The 22,361-nt window shown below is 36.1% G+C and overlaps 1 pseudogene; it reads left to right on the plus strand.

Moving 5' to 3' along the window:
- The first annotated feature begins 10,504 nt into the window (after window positions 1–10,504).
- On the plus strand, window positions 10,505–10,878 carry LOC136144503 (cytochrome c oxidase subunit 5B, mitochondrial pseudogene; annotated as a pseudogene).
- The last annotated feature ends 11,483 nt before the right edge of the window (window positions 10,879–22,361 follow it).

Here is a 22,361-nt window from a genome sequence, read left to right on the forward strand (position 1 = left end):
TTGTAGTCCTGTGGATAATGCTGAGTTTTCCAAATTTACTGACACATTGACTGCAGCAATTTAACAGCATCATCTTTTAGGATTTTAAATAGCTCAGCTGGAATTACACCACCTCCACTAACTCTGTTTGCAGTAATGCTTCTTAAGGCCAGCTTGACTTCATACTCTGGGATGTCTGGCTCTAGATGAATGATCACACAATAATGGTTATCTGGAATTTCCTTAGCAAACTAAAAATAGAGCTACTGTATGATCCTGCAATCCCTCTCCCAGGTATATATCAAAAGAAAATCATAATTCCAAAAATATACATTCACCTCAACATTCATTGCAGTACAATTTACAATAGCTAGGGTATAGAACCAAGCTTCAGTTCAGTTCAGTTCAGTTCAGCTCAGTCACTCAGTCGTGTCGGACTCTTTGTGACCCTATGGACTGCAGCACACCAGGCTTCCCTGTCCATTGCCAACTCCCAGAATTTACTCAAACTCATGTCCATTGAGTCAGTGATGCCATTCAACCAGTGCATTCTGTCATTCCCTTCTTCCCCTGCCTTCAATCTTTCCCAGCAGCAGGGTCTTTTCCAATGAGTCAGTTCTTCCCACCAGGTGGCCAAAGTGGATACTTCAGATCCAATCAGTCCTTCCAATGAATATTCAGAACTGGTTTCCTTTAGGATGGACTGGTTGGATCTCCTTGCAGTCCAAAGGACTCTCAACAGTCTTCTCCAATACCACAGTTCAAAAGCATCAATTCTTTGGCACTCAGCTTTCTTTATAGTCCAACTCTCACATCCATACATGACTACTGGAAAACCACAGCTTTGACTAGATGGACACTTGCTGGCAAAGTAATGTGTCTGCTTTTTAATATGCTATCTAGGTTGGTCAAAGTTTTTCTTACAAGGAGCAAACGTCTTTTAATTTCATGGCTGCAGTCACCATCTGCAGTGATTTTGGAGACTCCCCCCCCCCACCAAAAAATAAAATCTCTCACTGTTTCCATTGTTTCTCCATCTTTTGCCATGGAATTATGGGACCAAATGCCATGACCTTAGCTTTCTGAAAGATTTTTGGAAGCAAACTAAATGCCCATAAACAGAAGAATAAAGAAAAAAGAAGATGTGGTACATACATACAGTGGAATATATACTTAAACATGAAAATCATGGATGGACACAAAGATTGTCATACTAAACGAGCAAGATGGGGGAGGAGTAGGTGTACATAAAGTACATCTCTCTCCATGGATACATCAGGAATACACCTTCAGACACAGAAGTGCATGCAGAACACCAGCTGAGAGCAGACAGGAAATAAATATAGAACCACTAAAAACTTGGTAGGATGAAGAAACTAGGGAGAAGAAAGAAGTGTTAGTAGGACTGGATCTGCCCTTGGCCGGTGGGGGAACTGAAGCAGGGGTCAGAGTCCCACACTGGGGCAACTGTCTGAGTCAAAGGAGAAACTTTTAAGGCTAAGATTGAAATAACTTATCTGTGGTAGCCTAAATGGAATGAGAATCAGACAAGGTGCTCCTTTCAGTGACTGATTCACCAAGCTACAGAGTAGGACCCCACTCAGAATGCCCCTTTAAGTGCCTGATGTGCTGATCTACAGAGTAGACCCCAGCCAGGGGGGCCCCTCTATGTGCTGGAATGAGCAGAACTGCAGAGAAAGACTGGCCAAAGAAGCCTTCTGATTATCAGTCACAAGAGGCTCAAAAAAAAAAAAAAAAAAAAAAAGAGTCTGATAGGGACATAACTCCTGCAGCAGAGGCAGTCTCTGCCCCTGCACACTCAGCACCACCAGGGTCCCCACAAGCCATCAGTTGCTCCACCTTCACACTCAACTCTCACTGGGGCAGAGCTACCACAGGGGGAGAAAAAATAAGTCCTGCATCTACGTGCACAGGGTTGCTTTGATCATGTCCAGCTCTTTGTGACCATGTAGACTGTGGCCTGCCAGGCTTCTCTGGCAGGGAGGTTCTCCAGGCAAGAACACTGGAGCCTATTGGCCAATACTGGTTGCCATACCCTTCTAGAGCACTATATTTTCTACTGCCCTAGCCACCAACTCCCCTGATTACCTGTTGCTACCAGAACTCTTGCAACCAAAACAGCTGCACAGCCTCCACAACTAGCCTTCACAGGGACAAACCCAAGTCCTCCTGGGCAGCCTCAGGAGCAAACCCCAAAGGACGACCCACATGTAGAGGTTGAAACAAAACCACAGCTGAAGCCCAGGGGCGGTATGGCTAAGGAAAAAGACCCCAAACTTTCCCACCAGCTGTACAAGCTGCAGATTTAATCCACATGTTCAACTAGGCAGACTCTGTGTCTATGGAATATATAAAAGGACACTGAGAGTTCCCAGAAAAGAAAACACACTAGTTCGGATAGCTTTGGACATTGGAGGCAAGAACACAAGAGTAGGACCAGATTAGAATCTGAGCTGTCCTCACAGCAGGTCCGGAGGTCACCACATTGTTGGAAGGCATCCTAGGGATTTGAGGTGGACTGTGACTCCCAGTGAGGGAAAGGGCTCTGACAGCAGTGACTCATGTAAAACATGTATTATTCTTATGTTTTGCTTGTAGATTCTTCTTGGATTTTTTTTTTTTCTTTTTTCTTCCCCCCCTCCTCTGTTTTAGTTGTTGATTTTATTGGCACTATGAAATCTAATTAAGATTTTGAGCTTTTTTTTTCTTTTTTTCTCCTCAGTCACTTTTTTTTATTGCTATAAGCCTCTGCCTCTTCACTGGGCTTTTGGAGTTCTGTGGAGTTTTCTTCCTCTCTCTCTCTCTCTTTTTTTTTTTTTTTTTAAGATTTTAAACCTATTATTATTTTTACTACATTTTACTTTTGTTTGCTTTCCATACTGTTCTTTTCCCCTGCAGTTAATCTTTAATGTATATAAATCTTCTTTCTCTACCTCTATTTAACTATGCATATCTATTCTTTCTTTTTTTCTTTCTTTCCTTTCCTCTCAACGTATTTGTTAATTTTATTTTCATTTCTTTATTTCCCAAATGGTAGCTTGCTTTAGTATTGTTTTCCAGTTTGTGCTTTGTTTAGATTTGTTCTTAACTGGTAGGTATAATTTTTGGTTCCCTTTGTGAATCTATTCCTAGTCGATTCCTGGGTGAATCTATTCTACTTTATTTTCATTGGGCTGTTTTGATTTTGTTTATGGATATATATGTATATCTGTATATTCAGTCACACTTTTTATTCTTGTTGTAAACCTCTGCCTCTACATTGGGATTTTGCAGTTCTGTGGAGCTTTCCTTTTTTATTTTTTTTCTCTCTCTCTTTTTTTTATAACTTTAATTTTTTGAAATCTATTATGATTTTTCTATATTCTTTGTTTGCCTTTCCTGTTGTTCTTTTCCCCTTGTAGTTAATTTTAATGTGTATAAATCATCTTCAACTGCCTCTATTTAATTTTGCATATCTATTCTTTCTTTCTTTCATTTCCTCTCAATATGTTTGCTCATTTTGTTTTCATTACTTAATTCACCACTTGGCATCTTGCTTTAGTTTTGTTTTCCAGTTTGTGTTTCAGTTAGTTTTGTTTTTAACTGATAAATATAATTTTTGATTTCCTTTGTTTCCCGAGTCAATCTACTGTATCTTATTTTAGTTGGATTGTTTTGACTTTGTTTATGCATCTATATGTATATGTGTGCCTGATTTTGTAACTGCTGTTTGTCTGGGGTTCCTCTTTGGTTTCTCATTTTTGTGCATTTGTTTTAATCTCAATTAGTGCCATAACAAACCACTTGTGGATTCTTCATTCCTGACCAGATATCAAGCTCTGAGCCTTTGGAGTGGGAGCACTGACTCCAACACCCTAGACTACCAGGGAACTAATTCTAGGGAGTATAGATTAGTGAGAACTCACACAAAGGAAACCACTTGAGTACAAGACCCAGCAGCACCCAACCACCAGTAGCACCCTGTGCATGATGCTTCATCTCAACAACAAACAAAGCAAAAATACCAACCCAACCATCAACTGACAGAATTACCACCTCACTCAGCCTTGACCATCAGAGGAGAAACAAACAAACAAACAAAAACTCTGCACAAATCTCACCCTATACAAAGCTTACACAAACAACTGGACCAACCTTAGGATGGCAGAAACAAAAAAGGAAGAAAGAATTCAACCTTGAAGCCTGGAAAAAGGAGACCTCAAATACAAGGAGCTAAAATAAATAAAAATAAATATTAAAATAAAATAATGAAAAGGAAGGAAAATACTACACAAATGAAGGAATAAACTAGAAACACAGAAGTCCAAATAAATGAAGAGGAAATAGGCAAGCTACCTAAAAAAGAATTCAGAATAATGATAGTAAAGATGATCAAAAGCCTTGAAAACAAAATGGAGAAAATGCAAGAATCAATTAACAAAGACCTAGAAGAATTAAAGAATAAACATACAGAGAGAAACAACACAATTTTTGAAATTAAAAGTGCTTTAGAAGGAATCAATAGCAGAATATATGAACGAGCAGAACAAATCAGTGAGCTGGAAGAAAAATGGTGGAAATAACTGCTGAATAGCAGGATAAAGTAAAGAGAATGAAAAGAACTGAGGATAGTCTCAGAGACCTCTAGGACAATATCAAATGTACCAATATTCAAATTATAAGGGTCCCAGAAGAAGAAGAGAAAAAGAAAGGGTATGAGAAAATTTTTGGAGATTATAGTTGAAAAGTTCCCCAACATGGAAAAGAAAATAGTCAATCAATTCCAAGAGGCACAAAGAGTCCCATACAGGATAAAAAAAGGAGAAACACTTCAAGACATATTATCAGACTAACAAAGACTAAAAACAAAGAATATTAAAAACAGCAAGAGAAAAGCAACAAGTAATATACAAGAGAAATCCCATTTGCTTAACAGTTGATCTTTCATCAGAAACTCTGCAGGCCAGAAGGGAATGGCAGGATATATTTAAAGTACTGAAAGGGAAAAATCTACAACCAAGGTTGCTATACCCAGCAAGGATCTCATTCAAAATCAGAGGAGAAATAAAAAGCTTTCCAAACAAGTGGAAGTTAAGAGAATTTAGTATCAACAAACCAGTTTAACAACAAATGTTAAAGGGACTTATATAGTTAAGAAATATAAGTGAAGAAAAAAGATTTACAAAATCAACACCAAACAATTAAGAAAATGGTAAAAGGAACATATGTATCAATAATTACTTTCAATGTAAATGAATTAAATGCTCCAACCAAGAGACACAGACTGGCTGAAAGGATACATAAAGGAGGCCCATATATATGCTGTCTACAAGAAACCCACTTGAGACCTAAAGTCACATATAGACTGAAAGTGAGAAGATGGTAAATTGCATTCTATGCAAATGGGAAGCAAAAGAAAGTTGGAGTAGTAATCCTCATATCAGACAAAATAGACCTTAAAAGAAAATATTATAAGAGATAGTGAAGGACACTACATATTGATCAGGAGATCAATCCAAGAGGAAGACATAAAAATTTTAAATATCTATGGACCCAAAATAGGAGCTCCTCAATACATGAGGGAAGCACTAACAGACATAAAATAAAAAAGAAATTGACAGCAACACAATAATAGTAGGAAATTTTAACATCCCACTCACAACAGTGAGCAGATAATCAAAACAGAAAATTAATAAGGAGACACAAGTCTTAAATGATACATTAGATGAGATGGATTTCACTGATATTTTCAGGACATCCCATCCAAATGCAGAATACACCTTCTTTCTAAGTGCACAAGGAACATTCCCCAGCATAGATCACATCTTGGGTCAGAAATCAAACCTCAGTAAATTTAAGAAAATTGAAATCATAGTGAACATCTTTTCTGATGACAACACTATGAGTTCAGTTCAGTTCAGTCGCTCTGTCATGTCCGACTCTTTGTGGCCCCATGGACGGCAGCATGCCAGGCCTCCCTGTCCATCACCAACTCCCAGAGTTTATTCAAACTCACGTCCATTGATGCCATCCAACCATCCCATTCTCTGTCGTCCCCTTCTCCTCTCAACTTCAATCTTTCCCAGCATCAGGGTCTTTTCCAATGAGTAAAGTCTTCACATCAAGTGGCCAAAGTATTGGGAGTTTCAGCTTCATCATCAGTCCTTCCAATGAATATTTAGGACTGATTTCCTTTAGGATGGACTGGTTGGATCACCTTACTTTCCAAGGGACTCCCAAGAGTCTTCTTCAACACCACAGTTCAAATGCAACTTTTTTTTTTGGCCCTTAGTTTTCTTTCTTTCTTTTTTTTCCCCCCTTAGTTTTCTTTATAGTCCAACTCTTGCATCCATATATGACTACTGGAGAAACCATAGCTTTAACTAGACAGACCTTTTTTGGCAAAGTAATGTCTCTACTTTTGAGTATGCTGTCTAGTTTGGTGAAAAATTTTCTTCCAAGGAGGAAGTGTCTCTTAATTTCATGGCTATAGTCACCATGTGCAGTGATTTTGAAGCCCCAAAAGATAAAGTCTGTCACTGTTTCCTGTTTCCCCATCTATTTGCCATGAAGTGATCGGACTGGATGCCATGACCTTAGTTTTCTGTATGTTGAGTTTTAAGCCAATATTTTCACTCCTTTCACTTTCATCAAGAGACTCTAGTTCTTCTTCGCTTTCTGTTACAAGGTTGGTGTCATCTGTATATCTGAGGTTATTGATATTTCTCCTGGCAATCTTGATTCCAGCTTGTGCTTCATCCAGCCCAGCATTTCTCATGTTGCAGTCTGCACATAACGCTATGAGATTAGCTATCAGTTACAAGAAGAAAACTGTAAGAAACAGAAGCACATGGAGATTAAACATGTTTCTAAATATTAAACAGGTTATTGAAGAAATCAAGAGGGGAATGAACAAAATTCTAGACAAATGACAATGAAAACATGACAACTCAAAACCTATGGGATGCAGCAAAAGCAGTTCTAAGAGGGAGGTTTAGAGCAGTACAATTCTACCTCAAGAAATAAGAAAAACATTGAATAGACAATCTAACTTTACACCTAAAACGACTGGAAAAAGATCAATCAAAAATCCCCAAATTAGTAGAAAGAAAGAAGTCATAAAGATTCGAGCAGAAATAAATGGGAAAAAAATGAAAGAAACAATAGTAAAGATTAACAAAACTGAAAACTGGCTCTTGGAGAAGATAAACAAAATTAACAATCCTTTACCCAGACTCATCAAGAAAAAAGACAGAAATATCAAATCAACAAAATTAGAAATGAAAAAGGAGAGGTTGCAACAGACAACACAGAAATACAAAGGACCATAAGAGACTATTATATACAACTATAGGGCAATAAAATGGATAACCTGGAAGAAATGCACAGATTCTTAGAAAAGTTCAATTTTCCAAGACTGAACCATGAGGAAATAAAAATTATTAACAATCCAATTACAAACACTGAAATTGAAGCTGTGATCAAATATCTACCTAAAAACAAAAGCCCAGGACCAGGTGACTTCACAGGAGAATTCTATCAAACATTTAGAGAAAAGTTAATGCCTATCCTTCTAAAATGCTTTCAAAAAATTGCAGAGGAAGGAACACTTCCAAACTCATTCTACAAGGCCACCATCTCTTTGATATCGAAACCAGACAGAGACAACACACAAAAAGGAAACTCTAGGCCAATATCACTGATGAACATAGATGCAAAAATCTTCAACAAAATTTTAGCAAAAACTTATCAACACATCACAAAGCTTATATACCATGATCAAGTTGGGTTTATTGCAGGGATGCAAGGATTCTTCAATATATGCAATGAATCAATGTAATACACCATATTAACAAATTGAAAGATTAAAAACAATCTGATAATCTAAATAGATGAAAAAATCATTTGACAAAATTCAGTATCCATTTATGATTAAAACTGTTCAAAAATGGGCATAGGAGGAACCTACGTCAACATAGTAAAGGCTGCATATAAGCCCACAACAAATATTATTCTCAAAGGTGAAAAACTGAAAGCATTCCTTCTAATATCAGAAAGAAGACAATGCTGTTCACCTTTGCCACTATTATTCAACATAGCTCTGGAAGTCCTAGCTAAAGCAATTAGAGAAGACAAAGAAATAAAAGAAATTCAGATCACAAAAGAAGTTAATCTCTCACTGTTTGCTGATGACATGATACTGTACATAGAAAACCCTAAAAATAGTATCAGAAAATTACTAGGGCTAATCAATGAATTTAGCAAAGTTTCAGGATACAAAATAATACACAGAAATCACTTGCATTTCTATATGCTAACAATGAAAAATCAGAAAGAGAAATTAAGGAATCAATCCCATTCACCATTGCAATAAGGACAATTAATTATCTAGGAATAAATGTACCTAAGGAGACAAAAAAACTACACAAAAAAATTAGAAGACACTAATGAAAGAAAACAAAGATAACATAAACAGATGGAGAGATACTCTATGTTCCTGGATAGGAAGAATCAATATTGTGATAAAGACTATACTACCAAACAGAATCTACAGATTCAGTTTGATCCCTATCAAATTATCAATGACATTTTTCATAGAGCAAAACATTTCACAATTTATATGGAAGCCTTATGATCCTGTATAGCCAAAGTAGATTTGAGACAGAAAAATGTAGCAGGAGGAATCAAACTCTCTGACATCAGGTTATGCTACAAAGCTATAGTCATCAAGATAGTATGGTACTGGCACAAAAACAGAAATATAGATCAATGGAACAAGATAGAAAGCCCAGAAATAAACCTATGCACCTTATTTTTGACAAAGGAGGCAAGAATATACAATGGGGCAAAGACAGTCTCTTCAATAAATGGTGCTGGGACAACTGGACAACTACACATAAAGGTATGAAATTAGAACACTTCCTAACACCATACATAAAGATAAACTCAAAATGGATTAATGACCTAAGTGTAAGACCATAAACAGCAAAACTCTTAGAGGAAAACATAGACAGAACACTTGATTACATAGATCAATGCAAGATTCTCTAAGACCCACCTCCTAGATTAATGGAAATAAAAACAAAAGTAAACGAGTGGGACCTGATTAAACTTAAAAGCTTTTGCACAGCAAAGGAAACTATAAGCAAGGTGAAAAGACAACCCTCAGAATGGGAGAAAATAATAGCAAATGAAACAACTGACAAAGGATTAACTTCCAAAATATACAAGCAGCTGATACAACTCAATACCAGAAAAACAAAGAACCCAATGAAAAAGTGGGAAAAATACCTAAACAGACATTCCTCCAAGAAAGACATACAGATGGCTAACAAACACATGAAAAGATGCTCAATGACAAAACTGTGGGTTCCTCAGGGTAAATGCCTAGAAGTGGGATTCCTGGGTCATTTATTCTTAGTTTTTTAAGGAATCTCCATAACATCTTCCATAGTGGCTGCTTACTTTCCCACCAACAGTACAAAAGTGTTACCTTTAATCCACACCCTCTGCATTTATTGTTTGTAGACTTTTTGATGATGGCCATTCTGACCAGTGTGAGATGATATTGCATTATTTAAACATTTTTAGTAGCCACAATGGAATGTAAAGAGAAAAGCTGAAATTACATTTTTAAATGTGTTTTACATAATAGATTAAAAATATTATTTCAGCATTCAGTCTATATAAACAACAATGAGATTATCTACATTCTTTATTCAAACTAAGCTGTAAAAATCCATATGTTATTTAACATTTTTAGTAGCCATATCAAAAAACAAAAAGAAAAGATGAAATTTATTCTTAATGTACTTTAACTAATTAAAAATATTATTTCATCGTTCAGTCTATATTAAAAAAACAACAAGACTATCTACATCGTTTATTCAAATTGTCTTAAAAATCCATTGTGCATTTTATATTCATATTGTCATGAAGTTTAGGTGCTAAAATTTTATCACAAAATAGTTCTCTGTATGTAGTTTTAAAGTTGAAAACATAGATTTACATATCCAGTTTTCCCTAGACATAATACAATCACTGAGTTGGCTTTCAGAAGCATTTTTCTTATCTATGTATATCCAAATCTCATTGTTTCATATATTTGGAAGAAATGGTTTGATTTTGGGAAAGATGCATATGTTTTTCAAAATTATGTTTTATTTTTTCAAATTAAAGTCCCTATATTTTGTGTAATGTTAATATTATAAATGTTAAAATCAAGTATTTCATAAATTAAACAATATGGAAATATACTGTTATTTGGTGTTTGTAGCAGGCATGATGGGGCATTCTAGGTGTCGCTAGTGGTAAAGAACCCACCTGCTAATGCAGGAGATGTAAGAGACACGGGTTCAACCCCTGGGTGGGGAAGATTCCCTGGAGGAGGGCATGGCGACTCACGCTAGTATTCATGCCTATAGAATCCCATGGACAGAGAAACATGGCAGGCTGTAGTCCATAGGGTCACGCAGAGTCAGATACAGACTGCAGTGACAGCATGCGTGCTCACATAGGGAGCAAGATGGTGTCAGGTTTACTCTGCAGAGCTGAAACACTGACAGCACAGGTCATGAGGGCCCAAGGTCCCAGTGATGTCTCCATGGTGTGGGAGGTGGTGTTTCTACTGATAATGAGAAGGCAACTGGGCTGGAGAGGGAAAGCGTGCTGTCTGCAGACAAGGGGCTGGAACCCTATATTATGCTTGCCCCAAAGGCAGTTTCAGGTACCAAGAAAGACCCTAATTTAGTCCCCTCCATCACCAACAAGGGAATAGGGCTTCACCTGTGAAGAAGATAACCATGTTATCATCTGGTTCTGGCCACACAAATACAAGGCCCAACCATGCCTGAGTATGGAACCCATTACTAGCTGGTGCCCAACCAGCTGGTCCACTGAGCCCCTGCACTAACTCATCCAACATGTAGTGTAAAGTTTCTTCTTTCCTACAAAGACTAGCCATTGCATTATCTCCTCCCCCACTAAAAAAAAAATAATCTATTTAAATTTGTATTCCAGAGTTTGGGAGTCAGTTTAAATAATGTTCTCCATTAAAATTAAAATCTTCTGAATATGGATTCATGCTAGAAACTATGTAAAATTATTAATGATTTTTCTAATGAGAAGTTTCAATTTTAACACAAATTTTCATTTGTTTATCCTGCTAGGTCACCTATAAAATTTTTCTTTTCCTGAAGCTCCTAATATAACACACTTTGATGCAGCGTATCCGTTTAGGAACTGAAAATCACACTGACTACTTATAATTTATTATTGACTATTGGGCAAAAATTTCCTTTATTTCAAGAAGGACTTGAATTGGGGTTAGCAATACTTAAATTGCAAAATGCTCTTATAACTCAACCAATGAACATTAACAAACAATACATAATTATTAAATTAATTTTCTTCCATTTCAATAATTCCATATACTTTAAGTAGGGGATTCCATGGTGGCTCAGTGGTAAAGAATATGTCTGCCAATGCAGGAGATGAAAGAGATGTGGGTTTGATCCCTGGGTTGAGAATATCCCATGAAGAAGGGCATGGCAACCCACTCCAGTATTCTTGTCAGGAAAATTCCATGAACAGAGGAGTTGGACAGTCTACAGTTCATAGGGTTGCAAAGAGTCAGACATGACTGAAGCGAATGAGCGCGCACACACATATTGGAAGTAATTTAAAGCATTTTTGGGAACATACTGAAAGCTGTAATAATTGTATCCATGACATTTTTCAAAGATATCATTTCAGAAAACAAAGCAAAAATATTTTCAAGATGTTTCAGAGTGGATGAGATGTTACAGAAACAAGATGTTTCAGTGCCATGAGAGAAATATCAAATCACCAATCACCTGTTTTGAAATTTCAGCAAATCTGAACTCTTGACTATGTCTGGAATATACTTCATCAGTATAGAAACTAATTTTTTAATGTTCAGCATTTTACTTAAAAACTATAAACAGTCACCAAAGTAAATAAAGCCATTCTATAATATAATCTGTTAGGTCTATATTTTTACTGCACATCCTAAGGACACAGTAGAAATGGTGGTTGGGAGACTTTCTATATTTTTGGATGCTGATAGAACAGGCAATAGGCAGTTATAAATGGATACATTTCATACTGGGGGTAAAAAAGACAATTTAAGGAAGTGAGCAATTTCTGAGGAGGAACATGATACAGTATTAAGAATGGAAGAATAATACAATAAAATTCCACACTATATTAAGATAGAAAAAGTAGTGAAGAAAATATCACACCTGCACATAATGCTTATATAATACAGTTGAAAACCTATATAAGATGCCATGTATTTAAACCAATTTACAAATACAAAAAAAAAAAAAAAAAAAAAAATCTGTCCAAGCTCTGAGCTTGCACATGATAATGTTTACAGTGGATACATGTTAAGGAAAACCAAAAAATACTTTCAAATAGCTTTTTTTTTGACAAAAATGGCTTGATACATATTATTCTATACTCTCTCAGCCAGCAAAATGAGTTCTATAAGGTGTATAATACAAAAAAAGAAAAAAAATCACAGTTCCACAAAACTGTTTTGACATTATAGCTTCAGTACCTTTGCAGAAGTATTTACACAAATTTCAAGAACATTCATCCCCTGCACAGAATATATAACTACTTACAATTGACAGGAGAATCTAGAAAAACTTTAGAACCTACCAATAATGCTTCTAGGACGCCACAGAATACATTTCCAGTGGCTGCAGTGACATGAAAAGTGTTTGTTCTATACACAAATATTTACAAGATCTGTTCAGACTGGTAAAGTTTTATGATAATAGTTAAGTGAAAATATATTGGTTTAAATAAGAAAATCAAGCTACTGATTTCTAAATAAAGCAAAACATCCATAGTCAGATATTGGTGGCCCCTTCTGATATGAGGGGGCATAGGTGTCCTGAAGCTTTTTAATTATTCAAACCAGCTTAAACAGTTTTGCACATATAAAACTGTGCTCCTTTTGGGATATAAGGGATATATCCTTTTGGGATATAGATAAAAATATTTAATGCTTCTATTTCATCTGCTCATGTTGGTTTTAAAATATTCCATGTATATCCCAATGTGAATGGTACTGACTTCTGATCATGCCAGTTTCCATCAGGATCTACCAGCTCTGAGAGACATCCTACAGATAATCTGGTTGACAACCCCGCAGTAGTTTTCTTTTCTTTTCTTTTTCTGCTTAGTTTTTTTTTTTTTTTTTTTTTTTTTTTATACAGAGAAGGAAGGGATTTGCACAGAGATCAGAATATGAAGTTTCCCCTCAGCATCATGGGAGGAGATAAACAATTCATTCTGTGGTCTCTGTTTCATTAAGTCTTGGTGCTTTCTTCAGTAACAGTGTGTGAAATGTATTTGACTTTGAGTCCCACTGTAGAGGAGGAATTATTTTTCACTGCAGCATTTCTGAGTCTTTTTTTTATTATTTACTCTGAACTGTAAAATTAATTTCATAAAGGCATTTGGCAAGGGTGGAGGAAGATTCCATGCTACTAATGGCTAGCAATGATAAGTTGTTTTCATGTTTCTAGCAATCTGTGACCACATTCTGCATATTTACCAATATTTTATTTTAATATTAAAGCAGCTGTTAGCCAGATGTGTTTAGTTATTGGTCCCTCTTTTTCTTCTGTAAAATCTTGAAAGACAAGGTTTCTTGATCCTTTGCTAAGTAGCACAAGGGCATCACTGGAATGATTCACAATGGCCTTTTGTGCTCTAGAAGTTGAGCTTGTGCCCCCTACAGCTGGCTTCTTGGTAGAAGATTCCTGATTTCCTACTTGTCTTGGATCATTTTGTTTTATCCTGCGAGCAGGGCATTCTTTGAACAGTGTTTGTCCTGTAAGTGAGTAATGAAAGAAAATCGCTATTGGTGGAAAGGCTCACAACCTTCCCAAAGACCCTGCCCTGGATATACTTCTTTTCCTCCATGCTCAGATGCTGCATGGTAGAAAACCCATGAGGGAGTCTGAGACCACGTTTTACGGGACTGCCACAGACACATGAAGCTGTGCCAGGTTTTCTCACTGGATCTGCATGTTGACTAGATACACTGAGTGGAGAAGCCTGAGAACTGTTAGGCTGGCTCTGCACTTGAAGAACTGGTGTGCTACATTAGCTAGAGTGCTCAGATCTGCTCCTGCTGGCATAAAAACCAGGGCTGCACTGCAACCAGCATTGTTGGGGTCGCTGACTCTAACAGTCATAACTTCCACTTTATTTGGAAATCCTGTCACTGTTTCCCTATCATTATCCTCTGCTGGCCTTTTTACAGTTTTGCATTCTGCTGTGCCATTTGTAGGCCTAATGTCAGATGACAGAGTAGGTGAATGGGACACTCTTGATCCTGAGTGGGTAACAGTTATGTTTTGGTTCTCTGTATAACAGAGGTTGTAGAATGTGGTCAGACATCTATAGTTGGGTGTTGCTGGGGCACATCTGAATTCAGATGTGAAGGTAGAGGTTCAGTAGGCAAATCAGTATTACTGAATTGCTATATAGACACATTTGTGGCCTCCCATATACTGCTCACAGATGGCAAACCACAAAATTAATATAGGTCCATTAGAAATATTTTTCTAGTTGTTCACCTTTGGCATAATCTTGCTGAGTGGCATCTAAAGTCCTTTGTGGTTCCATTGGAGATATCTCACCATTACATATATGATTGGAACTTTTGTGATTTGGAATGTTTTTGCTTAAATGAGAGCCATCTCTTCTATAAAAATCACAGATTTTATTAATTAGAGGTTTTTTCAAATGACTTTTAATATCCTGCATGTTCATTTGTTCTAAGTTCTGTTTTCCAGGAGCATCTGAAAAAGATGTTCCTTTCTCAGCTAATTCTAATGATGGTCCATTACTGATTCAGTCAGTTCAGTTTGGTTCAGTCGCTTAGTCATGTCCAACTCTTTGCAACCCCATGAATCACAGCATGCTAGGCCTCCCTGTCCATCACCAACCCCTGGAGTCCGCCCAAACCCATGTCCTTTGAGTCGGGGAGGCCATCCAGCCATCTCGTCCACTGTCGTCCCCTTCTCCTCCTGCCCTCAATCTTTCCTAACATCAGGGTCTTTTCAAATGAGTCATCTCTTTGCATGAGGTAGCCAAAGTATTGGAGTTTCAGCTTCAACATCCGTCTTTCCAATGATCACCCAGGACTGTTCTCTTTTAGGATGGACTGGTTGGATCTCCTTGCAGCCCTAGGGACTCTCAAGAGTCTTCTCCAACACTACAGTTCAAAAGCATCAATTCTTCTGCACTCAGCTTTCTTTATAGTCCAATTCTCACATCCATACATGACCACTGGAAAAACATAGCCTTGACTAGATGGATCTTTTTTGGCAAAGTAATGTCTCTGCTTTTTAATATGCTGTCTAGGTTGGTCATAACTTTAATTTCATGGCTGCAATCACCATCTGCAGCGATTTTGGAGACCAGAAAAATAAAGTCAGCCACTGTTTCCACTGTTTCCCCATCTATTTGCCATGAAGTGATGGGACAAGATGCCGTGATCTTAGTTTTCTGAATGTTGAGCTTTAAGTCAACTTTTTCACTCTCCTCTTTCACTTTCATCAAGAGGCTCTTTAGTTCTTCTTTACTTTCTGCCATAAGGGTGGTGTCATCTGCATATCTGAGGTTACCTATATTCCTCCTGGCAATCTTGATTCCAGCTTGTGCTTCTTCCAGCCCAGTGTTTCTCATGGTGTACTCTGCATGTAAGTTAAATAAGCAGGGTGACAATATACAGACTTGACGCACTTCTTTACCTATTTGGAACCAGTCTGTTGTTCCATGCCCAGTTCTAACTGTTGCTTCCTGACCTGCATACAGGTTTCTCAAGAGGCAGGTCAGGTGTTCTGGTATTCCCATCTCTTTTAGAATTTTTCAGTTTATTGTGATCCACACAGTCAAAGGCTTTGACATAGTCAATAAAGCAGAAATAGATGTTTTACTGGAACTCTCTTGCTTTTTTGATAATCCAGCAGATGTTGACAATTTGATCTCTTGTTCCTCTGCCTTTTCTAAAACCAGCTTAAACATCTGGAAGTTCACGGTTCACGTATTGCTAAAATCTGGATTGGAGAATTTTGAGTATTACTTTACTAGCTCCTACTTTATGTGTGAGATGAGTGCAGTTGTGCGGTAGTTTGAGTAGTCTTTGGCATTGCCTTTCTTTGGGATTGGAATGAAAACTGACATTTTCCAGTCCTGTGGCCACTGCTGAGTTTTCCAAATTTGCTGGCATATTGAGTGCAGCACTTTCACAGCATCATCTTTTAGGATTTGAAACAGCTCAACTGGAATTCCATCACCTTCACTAGCTTTGTTGCTTAGAAAGTGTCACTACTAATTAGTGAGCACTAATTAGCCTCACTTTGAATTTTCCCTGAGTTTGAAGGAGCATGGTATTTTCTCCTACTTAAAAGACTTTCCATCTGCATTTAAGTTTCCTGCGTATCTCCATTACCAGTGTTCATGGTTCCTCATTTGCTAGATGGGTTCTATATGACTTCAATTTTACCTTCATGAACGTGTAAGGCTGTTGCTTCTTTTGCTTTCTCCTCCTTTTGGCAAATTAGTTTATCACCTTTGAATGGGAGAGGATAAGTAATACAAGATATCTGCCCAGCTGGAGGTGTTTGAGTGACTAGAAGTGTTTACACCCAAAGTCCAAATCCTGCCTGTGTCCTGATCATGGTGATTTGTTTAATTTTTAAGCCACAAAACACAATTTCTCATGCTTTTGGACATTCTTTGTAAAAAAAATCCCACAAATTGTTAATTGCATAATTTAGTATAATATATTAATTATATTCTATAGTTATGGTGTTCAATTAATTATAATTAATTGTATGTGTGTGCATGTGCATGTAAGTGAATTCTGTTGCGTCAGACTCTTTGTGACCCTATGGACTGTAGCCTGCCAGGCTCCTCTATTCGTGGCATTCTCTAGGCAAGAACACTGGAGTAGGTTGCCATGTCCTCCTCGAGGGGATCTTCCAGATTCAGAGATGGAAGCTGCATCTCCTGAAGCTCCTGCACTGCAGGCAGATTCTTTGCCACTGAGCCACCAGGGAAGCCCAACTAATTGCATAGTATATAATCAATAAAAATTGTATAATTAATTATATCAGATAACAACTAAAGCCAAAAAGTTGAAATTTTTCAAATTTTAAAGTAATTGAACTTTGATATTATTAGAAAATCATGTATTCTGTGAACAGCTGGTGGCAATTTAAGAGCTTTAATTTTTTGTAGGATACCATTTTATTATGTTTTTCATAAATTTCTAACAAAATTTCAGTTACTAAAATTATAGTTTACCATGTCTCCAATTAAAATTGTGTATGTGTGAAAGAATCCAGGCTTATTTCATAACTGAACTATTGCCAATTCAGAAGCTCTTAAAACTGTTTAAACTTTTTTGTTCAATATTTATTTCTGATTTCAAATGACTAATTTTATTGAATATGTATATTTTTTTACTCTTGAGAAGAAACCTCTGATAAAAATCACTATACATTTACTGTAAATTTTAATATCATGTACTTTATTATCTTTTAATGTATTTTACATAATAATACATTTTTATATGCTCTGTTGCAGCAGAGTGCAAATGTCATACACTGTGAAATTTGAAAAAAATAATTATGTCTCATTCTACTCTTTTTTCTTTACTATTCTATTAATAATACCTACTTTTGCATCTCCAACCTACATTAGTAGAGTGCTTTGATTTTAAACTAAAAAAAATCTATAAGAAGCCAAAATCACTCAAATGTTAATGACAGCGTCTTCAACAAATAATGTTGAGAAAACTCTGTATTATTATTCAACAAATTCTGTCCTTATCCCACATACAAAAATTACCTCAAATGGATTAAAAACTCAAAAGTAACATTTAAAACCATAAAACACCTGTAAGAAAACAGGACGGCAACTTCATAAAATTAGATTTGACAATACCTTACTGGGCATGACACCTAAAAGCAACAGACATCAAAAGAAAAAAATAGACACATGGGAGTAAATAAAATTTGAAAACTTTTGATCATCAAAGGATACAATCAACAGAGTGAAAAGGTAATCTGAAGCATAGGAGAAAATAGTTACAAATTATACATTTGATAAGAGCTTGGGATCTAGAATATATAAAGAATTCCTACAACTCAACAGCAAAAAATGAAATAACCCAGTTTAAAAATAGGCAAAAGACTTAAACAAACATAACAAGATGCTCAACATCACTAATCATCAGAGAAATGTAAACTAAAACCACAATAGGATATCATCCCACAGCCATTAATTAACTCTCAACAAGAAAGAAAAGAGGGAGGGAAGGAAGGAAGGAAGGAATAAAAACAGAAAATAAGTTTTTTTTTCAAGGATATAGACAAAGGAGAACTCTTGGGGACTGTAGGATGTGATTGTAAAATCATGCAACTGCTTTGGAAAACAGTATGGAGGTTTCTCAAAAGAGTAAAAATAGCAATCCCACTTCAGGGTATATATCCAAAGGGATTTAAAGTAGGACCTTGAAATGATATCTACATACACAAGTGTTCACAGCACTTGTATCCACAATAACCAAGAGGTAGAAGCAGCCCTAATGTCCATCAAAGGATCACTGAATCAACAAAATATGGTATATACATACCTGGAATATAATTCAGCCTTAAAAAGGAAGGGAATTCTGGTACATTCTACATAGAACATTATGCTAAGTGAGATAAGCCAGTTACAAAAGGATAAATACTATATGAGTACACTATTATGAAGTATCTGAAGAGTTATACAAATAATTAACTCATAAGGGTTAATAAGCAAAGCAGTTAAGATGCTTTAAGCAGAAATAAAATATTTGAGTTGGAAGTTAAAAGATGGATTTTAGCCTACTGCCTTTCCGATATAGATTCTTATAAAATAATAAAACATATAACTTATCTAAGTGTTTGTCTCCTTAATTGTGCCTTTCCATGGAATGAAGTGTCTGTTATAACATTTTCCTTTTCATCATTCATGGAGCAACAATTTACTGAGACTGTAGTCTAGGCTCCAGAGAACAAAAGAGACAAAGTGAGAGATAAAAGCTACTGCTATTTTAAAGGTATTTAATGTCCATTTTTAATTTTTCCAAAAATGCTACCTGGAAAAACAGCCAGTTCTAAGTGGCTTAAAGACTTCTAATTTATAACTGCTAATAATAAACTTTGCAATGGGAACATACACACACACATTCAATGCAATTTTTTTGTTGTTATTTATTGGAATGTGTAGCAAAGGACATTTTAAAATGCTGATCCATATAGAAACTAGTTATATTATAAATATGTTTTTTGTTTGAATACTTTGAAAATATTGTTACATATAATGCTATCATTTGTGCAATCTCTTCAACTTGAAAATTTAACTTCACATTTTCAGAGTAAAGTATAATGAAACAGACAAAAATGGGTAAACATTGCTTCTTAAAGTTATTTTCAGTCAGTGAATTTTGTATTAGGAAGAAGCTAGAGAATTAATGAATCAACAAAAAGTATGATGAGTTCAAGCATTTCAGTTCTCATAATAATGATGCCCTAGAGAATCTGATTTGATCAATGCATAATCATTTCCATTCAGATGAGTCTGCCCAAATAACTGGAATGTTCATTTTGTGGTCCAGTAATCTTAGTTGACTTAATGGCATAAGTAGAACAACTGTGAATAACTATGCAATATCCAACTAATTTCTTGGTGATAGATTTTCAGAGTCAATCTGGTCAGCTGCAAAGCATTAGACATTTTCAAATTATCCCACATGATCTGGAGAAATTTATTGCAATGGATATTTACAGCAGATGTCTTGTTGGTAGATATATTTATATATGAGTTCTGTGAAATAACCTCTCTATAAAACCAAGTAACTTCATTTATGTAGTAACATATTGTTGTCACTCAGTCATGTCTGACTCTTGGCAACCCCATGGACTGCAGCACACCAGGCTTCCCAGTCCTCCACCCTCTACCAGAGCTTGTACAAACTCATGTTCATTGAGTCAGTGACATATTATATATGTTTTCAGGGTAAATCAATCCACATTCATGTTTTCTGATGAAAATAATAATGATATGAAGATTATATGCAGAAGGAAGCATGGATAGAACAAGACTTTGAACTTCATGGAACAAATCTGTGTAAACTGATATTTTTATTGTTTAACAGGTAGTGAAGTATTTGGCCAAAGACAAATACTTTCAAAATTTAAAGAAAATATTTAGAAATATATTAAATACTGCTTATTAACTTTGCACACTTAGAAAAATATGCATATGGAGTACCTGCTGCACTGGGCACTAGAGAAATAAAAATATAAATGTTAAGTACTTTACAATCTATGAACTGCAACACTGACCTGCATTAACATGTGAAAATGGGTAATAAAGTTAGTGATTTCTCACCAATAGAATACAAGACCTTAACAAAACAGGACGTGAAACAGAATATGTTTTTATTTTTTATTTATTTATTTTTCATTTATTTTTACTAGTTGGAGGCTAATTACTTTACAATATTGTAGTGGTTTTTGCGTTTTTAATTTGAGGAAGATAAATTAGAGATTGATAAAGCCTAAGTCTAAACCATAAATGCAGACTGGATAGAGGAAGCCATTAGGTAACCAGGATGCAGAAAGTTATTAAAGGAAATAGATACTGATGAGGAAAAATGGATGAAAATTTGGATGAAGTAGATTGTTACAGTAGGGAGGCAACTTATTAAAATAAATTAAGGGTATGTTGCACACTATTATGGAGAAGGCAATGACAACGCACTCCAGTACTCTTTTGCCCAGAAAATCCCATGGACGGAGGAGCCTGGTAGGCTGCAGTCCATGGGGTCGCTAGGAGTCGGACAGGACCTGAGCGACTTCACTTTCCCTTCACTTTCATGCACTGGAGAAGGAAATGGCAACCCACTCCAGTATTCTTGCCTAGAGAATCCCAGGGACGGCAGAGCCTGGTGGGCTGCCGTCTGTGGGGTCGCACGGAGTCGGACACCACTGAAGCGACTTGGCAGGACACTAATAGCAGCATGTTTTCACCTAGGATGGACCCATTTCTTATTAAACTACAACCTTAGTTATTAAATTATTGTGAAAGAAAGTGAAAGTGTTAGTTGCTCGGTCATGTCCAACTCTTTGCGACCCGGTGGATTGTAACCTCCCAAGCTCCTCTGTCCATGGAATTCTCCAGGCAAGAATACTGGAGTAGAGAGCCATTCCCTTCTCCAGGGGATCTTCCAGATTCAGGGGTCGAACTGCTGTTTTCCACATTGCAGGCAGATTCTTTACTGTCTGATCCATCAGAGAAGCTATTAGGTGATGTGCTATTTTACAATTTTCTGTAAGTATATATACTATGTTGAGCTTCCCAGGCGGCTCAGTGGTAAAGATCCCACCTGCCAATACAAGAGATGTAAGAGATGCTGGTTTGATACCTGGTTTGGGAAGATCCCTGGAGGAAGGCATGGCAACCCACTCCGGTATTCTTGCCTGAAAAATCACGTAAACAGAGGAGCCTGGTGGACTATGGTCGATAAGTTCGCAAAGAGTTGGACATGACTGAAGTGCTTTAGCACGCACATACATACATACTATGTTACTAAGAGATTCTGAAAAATACACAAAATGTATGTTTTCTTATTACTAGCAATTTTAAAGGTATTTAATCTTATCTAATGTCAAATTTATTTACATATTAATATATGGGTATAATATTCCTTTGCAGAATTTTTAGACACAAAAATATATTATTTTTTATCTCATTGTATTATAAAATGGATAGAAAATAAATAAAAATCTATTTTCCCCTAAAGCTGTAAAAATCCATTGGAAAAAAGAGTCAGCATTAAATTGACTTGTTTGTAGAGATACCATGTTGATGTAAAATAATTAAATCATTGTAAGAATAGTAAATCTAAACTTCCTATGTTAAAAATAAAAATATTTTACGTAATTTAAATCATGCGATTTTAAATTTCAACCTTTATTTTTCTAAATACCACCATGCTCATATGTAAAATGATGTAATAACTTACTGGAATGCATCTATTTAAAATAATTAATTATTGTGAGTAAAATATGATATTGAAAAGTTACTATGTTGATATTTTATCAAAAATCAAGACAACTCACAATCCATAATTTACTAATTTACTTTGATCTGCTTAGGAAAGGAAGCAGAAGAAGAAAGCTTCTACTATGTTGTACAACTTAGAAATCAATATCAATAAATCAATGTCAGCAATATAGTGCAATAAATTACTCAGAAATGTGACCTTAAATGTGGTGTGTGTTTCATTCCTTGTG

The sequence above is a fragment of the Muntiacus reevesi genome, chromosome 11, assembly GCF_963930625.1.
Source record: "Muntiacus reevesi chromosome 11, mMunRee1.1, whole genome shotgun sequence".
Lineage (NCBI taxonomy): Eukaryota > Metazoa > Chordata > Mammalia > Artiodactyla > Cervidae > Muntiacus > Muntiacus reevesi.